At 47.1% G+C, this 16,839-nt stretch overlaps 1 protein-coding gene and 1 long non-coding RNA gene across 2 annotated transcripts in view; both read left to right on the forward strand.

Annotated features, from left to right (window-relative positions):
• The window catches only part of LOC115067550 (protein argonaute 14-like), a 103,596-nt gene that overhangs the window by 18,252 nt on the left and 68,505 nt on the right, over positions 1-16,839 (forward strand). The gene's annotated exons all lie outside the window — the stretch shown is intronic.
• Positions 327-14,526, forward strand: LOC115067546. The gene is made up of 6 exons (XR_003846947.1): positions 327-397; positions 7,414-7,562; positions 9,789-9,954; positions 11,470-11,668; positions 12,491-12,565; positions 13,936-14,526. It is a non-coding gene; the product is annotated as an uncharacterized LOC115067546 (long non-coding RNA).

The following is a 16,839-nucleotide window of genomic DNA, read 5'->3' on the forward strand; positions in this document are numbered from 1 at the left end:
TAGATAGCATGCTCACTTTTAAAAGTGTTGAATAATAATTGTATGTGTTCACAAGGTACAGCATGGCACTGTGATTCCTATTTGCAAGGAGGAATTGATTAAATTAGGCTAATTAACAAATGCATCACCTTACACACTTACCCCCCCCATGCACTGAAAACATATAAAATTGACTTTAGCAATTTTGAAATATATGATGCATTATTATTTGTTCTCACCACCATTTTGTGCAATGAAATATGTATATTTGAACAAGTGATGTTAGTCGAGTGATATGATGAAGTTCTTGTCTTTGTATGTTGATTGTCTTGGGTATTTTGCCACAGTGACAGAAAGCTCACGTGCGAGAGCTACGCCTGCATCTGCCACCAGATGCTGGACTCTTCCCAAACTTCAGGTATGTGCCCAGTTCCTCCAAAACACTGTCCCTGGGTATCTAGGCTCCACCTGTTTTGTGGGGTTTTGTTGTTGTTGTTGTTGTTTGTTTGTTTTTTATGTGTATGCATTTCCTGCATGTAGGTAAGTGCACCCGTGTCATGCAGTGCCCACGGAGGTCAGAAGAGGCTGTCGGATCCCCTGGGACTGGAGTTACGGAAAGTTGTTGGCTGCCATGTGGGTGCTGGGTTTCGAACCCAGGTCTTCTGCAAGAACAACCAGTGTTCTTAACTGCCGAGCCATCTCTCCAGCCCCTGTTTTGTGGTTTTTAAAATGTATTTATGTGTAGGAGGTCAAAAGAGGATATCAGATCCCCTGGAGCTAGAGTTACAGGTGGTTGTGAGCTGCCCAGTATGGGTGCTGGGAACCAAACTTGGGTCCTCTAGAAAAGCAACATGTGCTCTTAACCACTGAGCCATCTTTCCAGTTTGCTCCCCAAGGGTTTTGGTTTTTTTGTTGTTTTGTTTTGTTTTGTTTTGTTTTTGAGACAGGATCTCCCTGTAGCCCCAGCTAGCCTGGAACTCACTATGTAGAACAGGCTGGCCTTGAACTCATAGAGTTCTGCCTGCCTCTGCCTCCCAAGTGCTGGGATTAAAGGTATGCACCATCACACCTAGCACTACTAAAGTTTTTAAGAGTTAAATGGAGCTCACATATTTCCACACACATGCATGTGTTCCCATTCTATAGTTGTTTCTCTGTCCTCTATCATGGGTGCCAATGTTGCCACCTTTTCAACAGCCAGAATCCTAGTTATTCTACTAAACCAAGGTTGGTCAAACTTCTTGTCATGCATAGGTCACTTCTAGGTCTTGCAGATATTGAACAATATTGCAGATATTGGGTAGTAGAGAATGAGGAAGAAGATGGGGTGGTCTCAGAGAAGGGACTATGCTAGTTTTCTTTCTGTTGCCATGATGGAATACTCTGACTAAAAGCAACTTGGATGAGGAAGGTTTATTTTAGGTCACAGTCCATCATTGGGGCAAGTCAAGGCAGGCAGTCAAGGAAGGGACCTGTGGCATACCTGCTTGCTATCCACACAGCATTACCGCTGACCAAGAAACTCACTTGATAGCCAAAGAAGTACAGCAGGAACCACGGAGGATGCTGCTGACTGGCAGGCAGGCAGGCTTATACTCAGCCAGCTTTCTCACATGGATCAGGACCACCTACCTGAGGATGGTACTGCCCACAGTGGGCTGGATGCTTTTACATCAATTAACAGTTCCCCATAGATGTGTCCTCAGACCACTCTGATCTAGGCAATTCCTTAACTGGTGACTCTGGGTTGTGTCAAGTTGACAGTTAAGGCTAACCAGGGCAGGGACTGAGGCTATAGGTGACACTTGGGAGTTCCAGATAGCCTATATTTCATTACAGGTGACTTTGGCACCATGGGGATGCTCAGGTTTATACCTTCTGTCTTTAGAATTGCCAGACCCCATAGTGAGCTGTTCATTTGACATGTCTACCCAACCCCTCGCTGGCATCTCACACCTCTACATCTCCAAAGGCACTCAGCCTTCTCCACTCTGCCCTGTGTCTGCTGCTGAATTTGCCTCGAAGTAGACTACATGTTGTGTCACGTGTTCTAACCTGCTCTGTAGATAAGGTTATTTCTTAATGTCAGAAGCTGGACACCCCTGCTTCCTGGTCACTTCTGCCAGAATCCTTCCCCTTTCTCATCTCCCAAGTGTTGTTGATCCTGCTCTTCCAATACATTCAGTTCTCATTACCACTGCAGCCAAAGTGGTGGCCTGGCATCCAGTCTTGACGTTTCCAACCCATTTTGTCCTGAGCAAGTTAGTTACTCTATACTTCCACGTCTAGTGCTAGCTTCCTGTAGCCCTTGATCACAACCCAAACCTGTCACCAGGTCCTCAGCACTACCAGATCCTACCCCCCTCCTCTGTCCCCCCCACACTAGCTTCCCAGCTTTCCTTCTCCATCCCAGTCAGGCCATCTTTCTTTAGCTTCAGAATTCCTGCATGTCCTTGGATCTCCTTCCATGCCCCAGAGGCTTACCTGTTCTTCATGCACTGAGTTCTACATCATGGATTAGACCAACCCTAGACTTAAATATTCAAAAAGTTGTGTCTACACTGAACATGCACAAATTATTTTCTTGTCCATGTCTCCTAAACAATACAGTATGATAATTGTTGATTGGGCCAGTAAGCTGACTCAGCAGGTAAAGGCACTTGCTACCAAGCCTGATGACCTGAGTTCCATCCCTGGGATCCACATGGTGAAAGGAGAGAATGACTCCCACAAATTGTCCTCTGACCTCCACATATGTGCTGTGGCACAAGTACAGTCAAACTCTTCCCCTACACATACACACAAATAAATTAAAGTCTAATTTGAAACTTAAAATATTTATAGAGAATTTACATTGTGTTGGATATTATAAGTCATCTAGAGATAATTTAAAGAGAACAGGAAGACATGCATGGGTTATATGTAAATATTAAACCATTTTACAGGAGGGACTTGAACAGTTGCAGATTTGGGGGGTATTCTGTTATAAAACACTAAACAAACCAAGAAGCTAAGATGAGCTCAGACCTAGGGGATCCCAGTAGGAGCCAGCTGTAGGCTGGCCCAGAGTTTAAGGGTTAGGATCAGGGCACATGGAGCAGAGCCTGGGCATTTTCTGGGGAGGGGGTCCTGTGTGGGGTCCTGGAACCAGTCCTTCAGGATATCACTGGACAAGTGTGTTTCCTTCATAACAGATGTCACTGTTGTCACTGTGGATTTGCTCATTTTCCTGGCTATTGTCTGCCTCTCCCTCATGACTGTCAGTTCCATGCAGCAAGGACAGCAGATGACATTTTTTTCCAGGATGGCTGGTGCCACATCCTGTATTCATGTCAGTGTTGAGTGACTGCTCAATGTGTTCCAGGCTCCGGAGACATTCTAGGTCCCTCTGACCGGAGTGCTCAGGAAGAACTTCCTGGAGAGCCTTCTTGAGATAAAGCTGGAGAAGGGGCCAGTTTTGTGTAAAAATAGACTATTTCAGGCAGGATCAAGTGTGAGAGATGAAGCTGAAGTGTGATTATAGGAGATGGAAGAGACTGACCTGTTAAAAGGGAGGCCATGAGAATGGTTTCAGGGGATGGGGAATGCAGATGGCCTCAAATGTCAGAGGGATGGGGCTGAGCCCAGGAAACCTCAGAGGCCTCTGAGCAGTCACAGTACTGCTAGTCCAGCCAGGCTCTGGTTCTGATGCCCTGTTCCTGACCCAGTACTGTGGGCCAGCCCTGGGACCCACCCAGGTCTGAGCTCCCCTCAGCTTCTGTCTTGGTCCATTTAGTGCTGCTGGAACCCAATGCCAAAGATGGAGTCATTTCTTATGAAAAGAATTTTTTTTCTTGGTCTTTTTGAGACAGGGTCTCCCTGTAACCCCAGCTAGTCTGGAACTCACTACCAGGCTGACTTCAAACTCACAGAGATCTACCTGTCTCTGCCTCCCAAGTGCTGGGATGAAAGGCATGTGCCACCATGCCCAGCCAAACAGAAATTTATTTGACTAATGGTTCTGGAGATTGGGAAGTCATGGGGGTCTTAAGTGTTATCCCATGGCAAAAGGCAGAGAAGGGGAGTGGGAGACGGAGCGGGAGAGGGAGAGGAAGAAGGAGAGGGATGGGCGGGGGGAGAGACTGAGACTTGCTTTTTATAACACGCCTACTCTCAATATAATGAATCCATCCATGAGAATGGTGTGAACCTGTTTATGACGACCAAGCCTTCATGGCCTGAACATAAAGAGCTCGTGTCTTTTGCATGGAAGATGAAGTTTCTTTTGTTTTATTTTTTACAATGATTGATGGATTGATTATATGTGGAGATCAGAGGACAACTTGCAGGAGTCAATTCTCTTTCCACCACATGGATCCTGGGGATGGAACTCAGGTTGTCAGGCTTGATGGCAAGTGCCTGTACCCACTGAGCCATCTTGCTGACCCAGAAAAAGTTTCAAGCACATGAACTTTAGGGGACACTTTTATTTGATTTTTAATTTCTGATTTTTGAGAATTTCATACCTGAGTGTTGTCTTTGCATTAACTCCGCCCATGTTCCCCGTCCCTCTTAACTTCTTGTCCTCATCTTTATTATTGTTACATATACATACATTTATATATCTTTACATATATATGTCCATTTAGTGGTGCATATGTGTACCTGTGTTTAGGGCTGCCCATTTGGGATTAGACAACCACTCAGGGAGATAATCCCTGTTGAAACAGATTTCCCTCCCTCAGCATCCATTGATTGCCTGTAACTCTTCACCTTGAAATTTGACCCTGTGTCATTCCCTCATCCACCTTGGCATGTCCACAGGGTTTGTCATTCTGCAGATCTTGTTAGCTTACCATACAGTGGAGCTTCCATGGGTGCAGGTTCCCTATCATGTCTAGAATGCATTAACAGGCAACAGGTGTCTTAGGGACACTTTTCAACCACAGCAGTCCTGGAGCCTTTGTGGACTCTCCTGTTCCCTGTGTCAGTTACCATCCCTTTTCCAACTCGATGCCTATCAGCCCCATTTTCTTCCAGTCCAGATTCAGTAATCCTCCCAGCCTGTTCCCACCTGCGTGGGCCTACTGGTGCTTTAGCTACACTCTGAACCCTAGCTTTTTTGTCTGAGACTGAAGAGGGAACATTTCCTCTCTGTTGATGTGAGGTGCTTTCCCTGTCATATCTTCCAGGCCAGTAGGGGAGGCAGACCAGCTGGGGCAGTCCCCATGACCACAAAACATTCTCCTCTGGCCCTGAATACACCCAAGACATGCCTTTCTCCTTGCACCACGCTGTTGGGCGGCTTTCTGAGTCACACTCTCCCTTTAGTTCCCTGCACTTCTATCTTGAGTGCAGGGCAGGGTATGGCCTCACCCTGAGACCCCTGGACACCTCTCCTCCCTCCCATTACTTTTCCTGATCCACTTCAGTTCTTTGCTGAACGCTGTCCATAGCACTCACCCAGGGCTTCCCAGCTGTGGCCGGCATGGGAAGTTAAGATGAGAGAGACAATCTACTTCACCCCAGCTCTCTGGCTTTTGGAAAGCCCTGGGGAATTCCAAACTCCTCATTGGCCCCTGCCCAAGCCACCACACCTAGCCTCCCCCAACAACACCCCAGCCTTGCCTGCAAGCGCCTTCCACTGTTACCTAGTCTCTAGGTCCCAAGGCCCAGCCTCTGCCTCAGGAGTCTCCCCCAGAAACCAAATCTTAGAAATGGTAACACTGGGTATTATACACAACTTTGTTGATTCATTGCTCTGTGGGGAGAGGAGTCTCCTTTTTAAAATTTTAAAAATTTGTTTTATGTGTTATGAATGCTTTGCCTGCATGTATGTAAGTGTACTTGTATTGTATAATGCCTGCAAAGGCTGGAAGAGGGCATAGGGTCCCCTGGAACTGGAGTTATAGAGGCTTGTTAGCTGCCCTGTGGGTGCTGGAACTTGAACCCACAAACTCTATAAGAGCAGCCAGTGTTTTTAAAGCCATCTGTAGCCCTGGGAGTTCCCTCTTTTGTCTGGCCAATTTCCTGGTGCTTGGGGCTTTAAGCCCCTTCCATGTTCTCTCTAGACCTAGATTGAAAGTCCAGCTGAGGTCTGAGCAGCCTCCCAGGCTACCTGTGGGAGCTGCTGTGCTATCCTACCTGTGGCTAAGGAAAGAGTTTGGGGGCTCTTTGCCCTCCAGCCTTGCTCTTCTGGGAGTGGTTAAGACTTAAAATTCAGAATTTAAAATCTAGGATACAGTGTTGGTTAGCCACAGAAACTGCTGCAAAGTGCAGTCCCTCCTGGACCTGGGGGCTGCGGGGGAGGCTGGAGAGGGAGAAGGCAAGGCAGAGAGGACTCTGCAAATGGGGTTTTCAAGTGTGGTCTTGAAAAGAGGTTGTCAGAAGCCCACCAAAGGAGTTTCTGCATACAGCGAGGCCTATTGCTCCAGGGCTAAGCCACTTGTGGACCTGTCTCTTCCCTAACCCTAACTCCGGGCTCCAGAGAATCGTCTGCCAGTGGCCTTTCACAAACCAAGGTGCCTCTTGCGGATAATGTACAGGTGAACATCTGGTCTGCATGGAGCAATTCAGCTTGGAGCTGCTCACCTGGGGACCATAATCCAACACATTTCCTCCAAGCTCAGGAAGAACTGTCCAGAAGACCCACAGCCAGTTCACATTTGAATAGTGTCTGCTAGCCTGTCAAGCAGCCTTCTCCAGCTGCCCTTACCCTGGCCCAGCTGTGAACAGGAATTACCATCTCCCATTTTGTAGATGACAGAACTTGAGGTCAGAGAGTCAGCTTCTCTTGACTTACAATGATTTCACTTATCATTGTTTTGCTTCACAATGGTGTGAAAGCAATAGGTATTTGGTAGAAAGCTTACTTCAGATTTTGAATTCAGATCTTTTCCCCAGGCTAACCACAAGAGGTATGATTCCCTCTTGACACTGGGCAGTGGCAGTAAGCCGCAGCTCCAGGTCAGCCCATCATGAGAGAAAATAACTGATATTCTACCATATCCCATGTTGCTGAGTAGGTGTATTAAAGGCATGTTCAGCTCATGATGGGATACACACCAGTGTAAGTTGAAGAGCATTTGTACTTAATTCTCCAGGGTACGTGGTAGATGTATTCCGTCCCCTACCCTCTTGCTTCCTCTTCTGGAGAAGAGGGAAGTGTTTCCCAGCAGGTCCCAGCTGGCTCAGCCTATGGATGAAGCAGGCACTGCCAATTGGGATAATCCAGCTGAGAAGTCAAATGACATGCCCAGTGGTCAGGCGTAGCACCAAAGCCAGGTCTGGGCAGCCTGTTGTTGGCAGTGGGGACATAGGGTGTGACAGGGGTAACCTATAAGAGACACAGCAGATTTAAGCATCTTTGGTGAAGCATGTGCTCTTTCTGCCAGTTCAGCATCCATTCTCTTAAGATAGGTTTCCCTTAGGAATCTTTCCAACCGCTCTTCATAGGTGGGGTTCCAGCAAGCTCTCCTCTCCCAGCAACCTGCACCAGACACAAAGAGGCCCGAAGCCTGACTTGGGGAATTCTATTTGCTGCTGAAGCTACTGCCGCTGAAGTGGGCTTGAGTTCAGATCAGCGTGAGAGGAACACTAGTCAGGTACTGTGGGGATTATTTTCTGTGGGCTCAATAATCCAGGCAAATGGAAGAAGGTCTGAAGTGCTGGGACTGCCTTGAGGGTAGAGCAAGCACAGAGCGTCCAAGCTAGAAGACAGGTGGGCTGACAGGAAGGTTTACACACCTGAGGCTGGGAACAAGCTCCTGACCAGAGGTGCCTGGGATCCACACACAGGGTCTCGGCTAACCCAAGCAATGCAGGTTCTTTGTCTAGGGTTCAATTTTCACTGGGTTTCCAAGAGGAGTCCAGTGAGGCTCAGAGTCCAGGGAACTAAGGCCAGAGCATCATGTCCTGATGGAACACAGATGTGGGAAGCCACAAGAGAGGCTATACACAGAGGCCAGGTGACCAAAGGTGTCCTTGGAGATGGAGGTGCATGGGGGTAAAAGGACAGGGAGAGTCAGGAAACTGAGCCAAGGAAATGAAGGACATTGGTGATGGAACCAGGGACCATAAGGGGAGGTACTGGGAAGGCCCAGGGGTTCTTCAAAGTTAAGACCCTGTGTTTTCACCTGTTAGTTTGAATGAGGGACACCTTACCTCCCCCTGGAGACTCAAGTATTTGAATACCTGGTCAGTTGGTAGCACTGTTTTGGAAGGTCATGGACTCCCTAGGAGGTATGGCCTTGCTGGAGGAAGCTCATCCCAGGGCAGGGGGTGAGAGTTCATAGCCACTACCCATTTCCAATTTGTCTCTCTGCTTCCTGCGCATGCTTGAAGCTCTTTGCTGTCTGCTCCAGCGGCCTCCTGCAATGCCTCCTCAGCCGTGATGGACTCTCATCCCTCTAGAACCATAAGTCCCATAAACTCTTCCTTTATAAGTTGGTATTTTATCACAGCAACAGGAAGGTAACTAATGCCCCACCTTTCACCTAATGCCTGGAGTTATAGCTGGCAGTGGGCAGGGGAAGAGGATGAAGCAGAGTCACTGGGCAGGGCAGGGAGCAAGTCTGGTGACTTTCTGATGAAGCAGATTTCTTTTTTAATATTTATTATTTTTATTTTACATGTATGGGTGTATTGCCTGCATGTGTGTAAGTGCACCTGTGTTGTGCAATGCCCTCGGAGGTCAGAAGAAGGCATCAGATCCCCTAGAACTGGAGTTATGGACAGTTGTTAGCCACCATGTGGGTGCTGGGAATCAAACTCAAGTTCCCTGCAAGAACAGCCAGTGCTCTTAACCACTGAGCCATCTCTTCAGCCCATCTGATGAACCAACTTTCTTTTTTGGCCTTTTTGAGACACAGTATCCCTGTAGCCCCAGCTGGCCTGGAACTCACCATGTAGACCAGGCTGACCTTGAACTCACAGAGAGATGCCTGCCTCTGCCTCCCAAATGCTGGAAATAAAAGGCGTGCGCCCCCACACCTGGCTAAAGCAGCTTTCTTAAGGACTGCAGGAGCTGTCCCTGTAACAAGCATGCAGGCTTACCTCCAAATCCAGGAAAGAGGGGTACAGGAACTGGGTCAGACTCAGATCCCTCCAGAGATTATATTGGGAAGAGGCAGGTGAGTCCTCACACCAGCCTCCCTGTGTCTCTGCCAACAGACTTCAAAGCATGCTCTTTCTAGGCATTATGGTTTAGATAATGTTTGAATGTGTCCCTTGAAGGATCATGTGCTAGAAGCTTGGTCCCCAGTGTGGCAGTATTGAAAGGTGGTGGCACCTTTGAAAAGTGGGACCCAATACAAGATAGATCATGTGGTTCTACCTGGAAGGGGTTAATGCTGGTCTCTCAAGGTTAAGCTAGATCTCATGATAGTGAGTTATTGGAAAGTGAAACCATACCATGTGATCAACCCCTTCTGTATATAGCTGCACTATGTTGTGATGTAGCACGGGAACCCTCACCAATCCCCCAAAAGATTGGGCTACCTCATCTTGGACTTTCAGCCTCCAAATCTGTTTTTGTATTTTGTTATAGCAACACAGAAGAGGCTAATACACCAGATCTGTGCAGGATCTGGCCACCCAAGGATTAAGATCAATTTGTTTTGTTTTGTTTTGTTTTTTTTTTTTTTTTTTTTTTTTTTTTTTTTGTCTTTTTTTGAGACAGGGTCTCCCCATAGTCACAGCTGGCCAGGATTTGCTATGGAGACCAGGCTGGCCTCAAATTCACAGAGATCCTCCTGCCTCTGCCTCCCAAGTGCTGGGACTAAAGACATGTGCCACAATGCCTGGCTGACCACTTTCTTCTTCTGCTGCAGAAAGGGCACAGCCTGGGGGCAGAGATGGAGACTCTGACAGGTGAAATGGCAGGATGGACCTGGAGGTGGTGATCCCAGGAGAGGTCCTGAGCTGGAGAGGATGCCGAGCATACCAGTTTGTGACTCCTTCGGCTTGCCTTGAGCTTCTTAGTAGATTTCAGGCCAGGTTAGTATACAGAGAGGCTGCCAGAGGAACTGGGACACTGGTGCCACTGGAAGCCAGCTCTACCAGGTTGGCAGACAGTAGCGCTAGTAAAGATCTGGGTAGGGGAGTACAATCTGACAACAGCACCCAACAGACATAGCTCCAATATCAAGGGAGAAGAAACGGGCCTTGCAGCACCAGTGGTTTTCGATTCAACACCCTAAAAGACTTCTTGGTTCCCTGCCAGGCTCCTTCAGTGGCCAGCATAATAGACAGAACATCAAGTCAGGTGCCCCATGACTGATGGAATAAATGATTCTGATTTAACATGAACTTATTCTCTTGGAGTTTTTGAGGGCAGAAGTCCAAAATCAGTTTCGTGGCGCTAAAGTCAAGGAGTCAGCAATTTCTTCCTGGAAATTCTGTGGGGGCGTCTGTTCCTGGCCTCTGCCAGTTTCTGGTGGTTGCTGGCATTCCTTGGCTTGTGGCCATGTGTTGCCAGAGTTCTCTCAGGTCTCCTGTGCAATCAGACAAACCATATAACATCTTTTTATGTGAATTTATTATGGTTTATGCCCTTGGGTAGGGAGAGGGTGAATTGGGGGACTTACATAGAAACCCACACCTGACACCCAGCTCTGCAGATCACTTCCACACCCACCCACAGTCTCTGTTAACTTTCACCCACGCATCTTGGGCCTGAAGTCTCACCCCAAGTTGGTAAATGCCCCCTCTTGCGTCCACGCGGGTGAGACCCTGGGGCCATCTTTTTCTCCACGTCCACCACCCCCACATTTGTGGCTCGCTGCTTTCATCACAAGATGGCTCCCAGAAACCCCTCCTTAGTCAATTCTCTGCAGCAGGCCCCGTTGGTAAATGGGGGGACTTACATAGAAACACACACCCGGCACTCAGTTCTGTGCGGCTCAGCCTGCCATTCCAGATCGCTTCTGCGCCTGCCCACAGTCTCCATTAACTTTTGCTCTCACATCTTGGGCCCTCAGTCTTGCCCCAGGTTGGTAAATGCCCCCTCTCGCATCCTCGCGGGTGAAAGGTGAGACGCCAGGGCCATCTTTTTCTCTACACCTGCTGCCGTGCATTCCTGGCAACTCGCCACTTCCATCACAAGATGGCTCCCAGAAGCCCTTCTGCAGGCAGGTCTCTGCAGCAGGCCCTGCCCCTTGGAGGAAACAGGCAGTCTGGGACACACCAAGACACTTCAGTATCCAGCTCTGTGGCAACATCACTGCCTTCTCTTCCACATGTGGTCTCCCCCTGCCACCTTCTTATATGCTTATGACTGCATTTAGGGATTACCTAGATAGTCCAGGATAACTTCCCATCTCAAAATTCTTGACTTCATCATGTCTATAAAGTCCCTTTAGCCTACTCAAGGAAACTTTACAGGTTCCAAGGACTAGGGCCTGAATAGATTGGTGGGTGGGGGGGCATTCCTCTACCAGCCTTAGCTTCCCTTTCTAGGCCTTAATTAAGAGCATTCCTTAGCATGACTGGAATTCTTGGTTGGGCTCCCAGGAGAAGACAACTCTCTGGATCCACAGCCCATCAGTGATTGTGACCAGAGCCTCCACATCACACACTGCCTGAGGATCCCAGGAGCTTGGGGAGCAACGGCTATGGCAGTCCCGGGCTGTGTGGCTTCATGCTGAGAACCCATGCCTCCACTTGATGCAAAGCCTCAAAGAACATGACACTCTCTTGAAGTGTGAAGAGAGTAAGTGGAGTGCTGGTTATGGAACACTGTTGTTTGACTTTTCTTGGGGAGACATGAGGAAATGTCTATTTACCCCAAGTAGGACACCAATGACAGACCACATTGATGACTCCACCCCAGTCTAGCTTGGTGAACTAACACGTTTATTGAGGTTACTTATAGGATGATGAGGTTTACTTAGCAGAGCACTGGTGACTCAAAGGTATCTACAACACTGAAAGACCCACCCCAGCATGAGCAATGACTCATCACAACTGCATCCCTAGAACTCTTTACTCAACTTTCAAACAGCTCCACCAAAGAACTCCTATCCCAGCAATTATTACTAATGTAACCTTGGAGAAGGGCTTTGTGAATCTTGAAGCTTTCTGAGCTTCCTGAGTCCTCTAAGTTTTATGAGCTTCCTGAACCTTCTAAGTTTCCTTAGCATCCCAAGTCTTTTTTTTTGGTAGTCAGACATCTTTTATAGGCACTTAAGTGGTTGGTTAACTTTCTATAACATAGGCTGGGCAATTTAGCCCAGGATTGGTTGGCCTCCCAATAAGCAAAGGAAGTTTCCCAAGGCTAAGTATGAACCTGTCATTTTAGAATGTTGGGAGCTGCATCACCATTTTAGGAGCCTGCCAGGAACTTAACACTCCAGTCTTTTGTTGATGATAAGGGGCAACAGTGGTCTTTCTTTAGCTACTTACTGCTGGACAGGGACATTGGCAAAGGGGGTGGTCTCAAAAGGCTGAACAGTCTGGAGTGCGGAGTTAGGTGGGCAGGTGGTGGTAGGAGATCTGAGAGCTTCCCAAGTCTTAAGAGTCTTCTTCTCTCCAGGGAGGAATGTTTCAATTTGGAAGAAATCATTAAACTACAGATGCAGATTTCTAGGCTCAGGATTGAGAGTCTATGGTAAGCCTGCCAAAGGACTCAGGTTCTGTGGAGACATGGGTACCAGTGGGGTACTGATGAGCTTAGAATTTCCTTGAAAGTCACTATCCTGGTCACTGCTGGCATTCAGGGAAGTTATTTCCTCACCTATGAAGATATGGTCATGAGACCATGTGAACCTTGGGGAAAGATGGCTGAATATTATTTTTCCCAATCTTTTAAGAACAGAAGCAATTATCACTCCAACAAGCAAGCCCTGAAAACAGAGGTGGATCTAGGGACTTTGGGCTGTGTAGATGTTTATCTTGAAGGGAGGCCTTCAATGGTCTCACCCAGGATCTAAGCAGAAGGCCTCCATGACCCCTACTTCCCACCTGGAGATTGGTTCTTCCTACTGTCAAGGTGGCTCTTCCCACCATAGAACAGTGTTGCTGCTTAAAGGAACACTGGCCATCCAGCTCAACTGTCTCTTATGGTTGGTTGCTAGACTGTTGCTGATGTTCCAGTGGCCCTACAAATACTGACAGAGGTGTACCAGGTGCCAGGCACTTTGGGGAACACTTGAGACACCTCAATAAATCAGATTAAAAAAAATCATATCATCATGGAGCTGCCCTTCCAAAGGATGGAGCTGTTAAGACTTTGTCCCTCATGATGGTTAATACTGATTATCCACTTGACAGGATCTTGAATCACTTAGAGACAAACTGGGCGTGTCTGTCAGGGAGTTGTTACAGTGGGTTAATTGAGGTGAGAAGATCCACCCTAAATGTGGGAAGCACCATTCCATGGACTGGAGTCTTGAACTGAATGAAAAGGAGAAAGTGAGCTGACCACCAGCATTCTGTCTCTCAGCTTCCTGACTCTGGGTGCAGTGTGAACAGCCGCCTCACACTCTTGCTGCCATGCCTTCCTTCCTGCCATGATGGTTTTAACCTGGACCTGTGAGACAAAATAAACCCATCTTTCCTAAGTTGCTTTTGTCACAGAAACAAGAAAAGTAGCTAATTCTCCCATTTCCTTTTTGCGAGGACACAGTGGGGGCCGAGGACAGAGAACAAGGTCATTCGTTTACTTTGGTTCCTCCTCTTCTCTCAGGTCCCCAGGGAGGATCTGCTCCCCAGGGCACCCAGGCTCTACTTCCTCATCCCAGGAGTCTCTTTGTCTTGGCTGTTCCTAGTCCTATGAAGACACTGTCCTTCCCACCACAACTTTGTCCTCAGTCAGACCCCAAGTACCAGCTTCCTGCCCATGAGAGAGGAATGTCTTGGACAGGGCACATGTCTAGAAGTTGTGGCTTTACTACACACACTCTACCTGGGGCCAGCTTGATGGACAGACATTTCCTCCTGCAGGCACAGCCTTCCTAATGCTATCTTCTATCTTTCTAGGTGCTTTATTGCTTCTATCCTGGGGAGGGGAGAGAAGGTGGAAGGAGCTGCTCCCTGAGGAGAAGGTGGGACTTGAAGACCCACTGTAGGCAGAACTACCAGTTCAGAGACATGGACTCCAACCATGGAGTGTCTGCCTGCTTCCGTGACCCCCAGCACCGTGTCCAGGCTATGCTCCTTCCCTTTGAGGGCATTTTCCTCTACTTTCTGCTTCCAGTGCCATCATCAGAATGCTACTGGCCACCTACAATGCATCAGGGTTCTTTATAGGCACATGAGATAGAACAGTGACTGACCCAGATGAAGACTGTACCCCATAGAGCTTATACTTTAGGGAAGAAATGTATGTAGTAATAGAGCTTATATTCTAGTAGCAACCTTGTTCTTATACCTAAGCACTTATAAATGTTAGAAATTTATTAACTGGGAAGTGATTTGCACCGAGACAACGCTAACACCTTGGTTTCTATGTAAGCAAACAGTAACCTAGTTCACAGCTAGAAACACAAAGTAAAACCAACCAGAGGGGACTGGAGAGATGGCTCAGCTGTTAAGAATGTATACTGCTCCTGCAGAGGACTCAAGAGCAGTTCCCAGCACACATGTGGAACTGATCACAACTGCCTGTCACTCCAGTTCCAGAAAATCCAATACCCTCTTCTGGCCCCCACAGGCACGCCTCATGTACACTCAGCCTAACACAGACACACGCACACATAATTTAAAAATAAAAATTTTTTAAAAATATAACTAACCAGAAACTGCCAAATAATCAACAATTAGGAATTTTCTAAATACCACCAAGTAACTACAAAACTTCCCAATCAGAAAATGCCAACTAACTACTAAGTGGGGATTTTACCAGTGAGAAGCTACCAGCTAACCTCCAGCTAAAGACTTTCCATTTTAACTAATCAAATAATGTCTTTGTTTTGTTTCTGCCAACACCTTATAAAATCTCCCCCCCTTAAATCACCTCAGTGAGATGCTAGCCCAGTACGGTCTGGTACTGCCTGATTCATGGCTTACTGAATGTTCAGATAAGCTCATTAAGACTTTTATATGCCTAAGTTTGTCTTTTAACACAAGGAAAATATGGTAGCCAGATGGTGTATTTGCAACAGAGAAACAAAAGACTGGGTTAGTAGATGGTTAAGAGTCTGGCCTTCTAAAAAAGATTTTATTTTATGTCTATGAGTGTTTCCCCTTCATGTATGTAAGTGTACCATATGCATACCTGACATATGCAAGAGTAAGAAGAGGGTGTCAGATCCCCTGGAAATGGAGTTATGGACAAGTATTAGCCACCATGTGGATTCTGGGAACTAACTGAAGTCCCCTGCAAGAGCAGTAAGTACTCTTAACCACTAAGCCATCTCTCTAGCCCCATGGGGTCCTGACTTTTATAAGGAATCTGATGAAGCCTTCACAGAACAAAGAATATTTGAGCATAGACACGAGGTAAGCAGGTGAGAAAACCATGCAGTTGTCTGGAAGGAGAGCTGTCCAGACAATAGGAAGGCCAAGTACAAATTCAGAGGCTTAAAGCAGCCCATTCTTAGGAGCTCTCATCCACCAGCCACAGGGCAGGCCCTTTGTTATAGTAGCAAAAAAGCCCATGAGAGAAAATTGGTCAGGAGACTAAGAATATCTGTCCTGGGTGGAACCTTAACTTTGGAGTTTTGTGGAGTCAATCACAGGACCTGGTCACAGGACCACCTTAGGAAAGTGGGTTCACCTTAAGTCATGTTCAAGAGATAGGTGGGATACCCAGTGCATTAACGAGATGGTGAACCTTTCCTGCCTGGAATCCCTGCCCTCTTCAGGGCAGCTGCTGAGATCTACATCTTGCCTGTCCTGAGGGTTTTTCTTTAAATTCTAATAAAATTGTCCTAGAGCTTCCATTTGTGTCCATTCTTAAATTCTTTTATGAATGAGACTAAGAACTCTGAAAGAGGAGCCCATTTCCCCTGTATCACCTCCTGGTTCAGCCATAGTGCCCATTGCTGGTCACAGGATTGGTCTTCAGAGTGGGAGAACTTGCCACCCAAGGCAAGTGCTAGGTGCTTCTTACAGTTGGAGAGGGAAGAAACCTCGCTTCCTCTGATCTGGAACCAAGAGCTGGGACTGACATCTCTCCACCCAAGGGAGCATCTGGTCTGAATGAATGAGGTCAATGGAAGCAATGGAGAGGGGAGGATGCTGGCCTTGGTGTCACTGATCCCAGTTGTCCTTAAGGCTGCCTTCTTCCTGCCCTTCCTGTATCCAGAAGCTTATTAGAGTTGGCTTTTAAATTGTTTACATTTTAAAAATCTGTAATTATGTTTTGACATTAAAAAAGAAAAATGGACACAGTAATTAAAAGTACCAGACTGGTGGAACTAACCTTCTTGGATGTTTAACAGACATACTTTGAGGCCTATAATAATTTGGTCAGAGGGACATAAAGGACAGTTTTTGATCCTTGCCCTCCTAAGTCGACTAGTTCCAGGGGACTATGAGCATCTCTCAAAATATCCTGTAATTGTGGTGGGTCACCTGTCCTCTTGATCTAGGAGGCCAAGGAGACCCTACCAGAAGGACTTGAACCAGTGTCCAGTCTACAAAGAGGAAGGTCAACATAGAGGAATCATTTCCTCCATGCTTCCCAGTGAAGCCAACCATGGTCAAGTAGGACCTTTGACTTATCTTCACATAGGCAGAACTGGTAAAAGAAAGGAGCCAGGGGCTCCTCCCAAGCCCATGTGACCCCCGAGGAACAGCTCCTCAAATGACCTTAAGAGTAAAAAATTGGTTTATCTGGGCCAACTGTATGGCCTTAAACACCCAAAAGGAAAGTACAACCAAAGATTAAAGAGGCCAATATAATTTTTTAAGAGTCCATATGTATAGCTAAAGGCTACG

Source organism: Nannospalax galili, unplaced genomic scaffold, assembly GCF_000622305.1.
Source record: "Nannospalax galili isolate Female #2095 unplaced genomic scaffold, S.galili_v1.0 scaffold1206, whole genome shotgun sequence".
NCBI lineage: Eukaryota > Metazoa > Chordata > Mammalia > Rodentia > Spalacidae > Nannospalax > Nannospalax galili.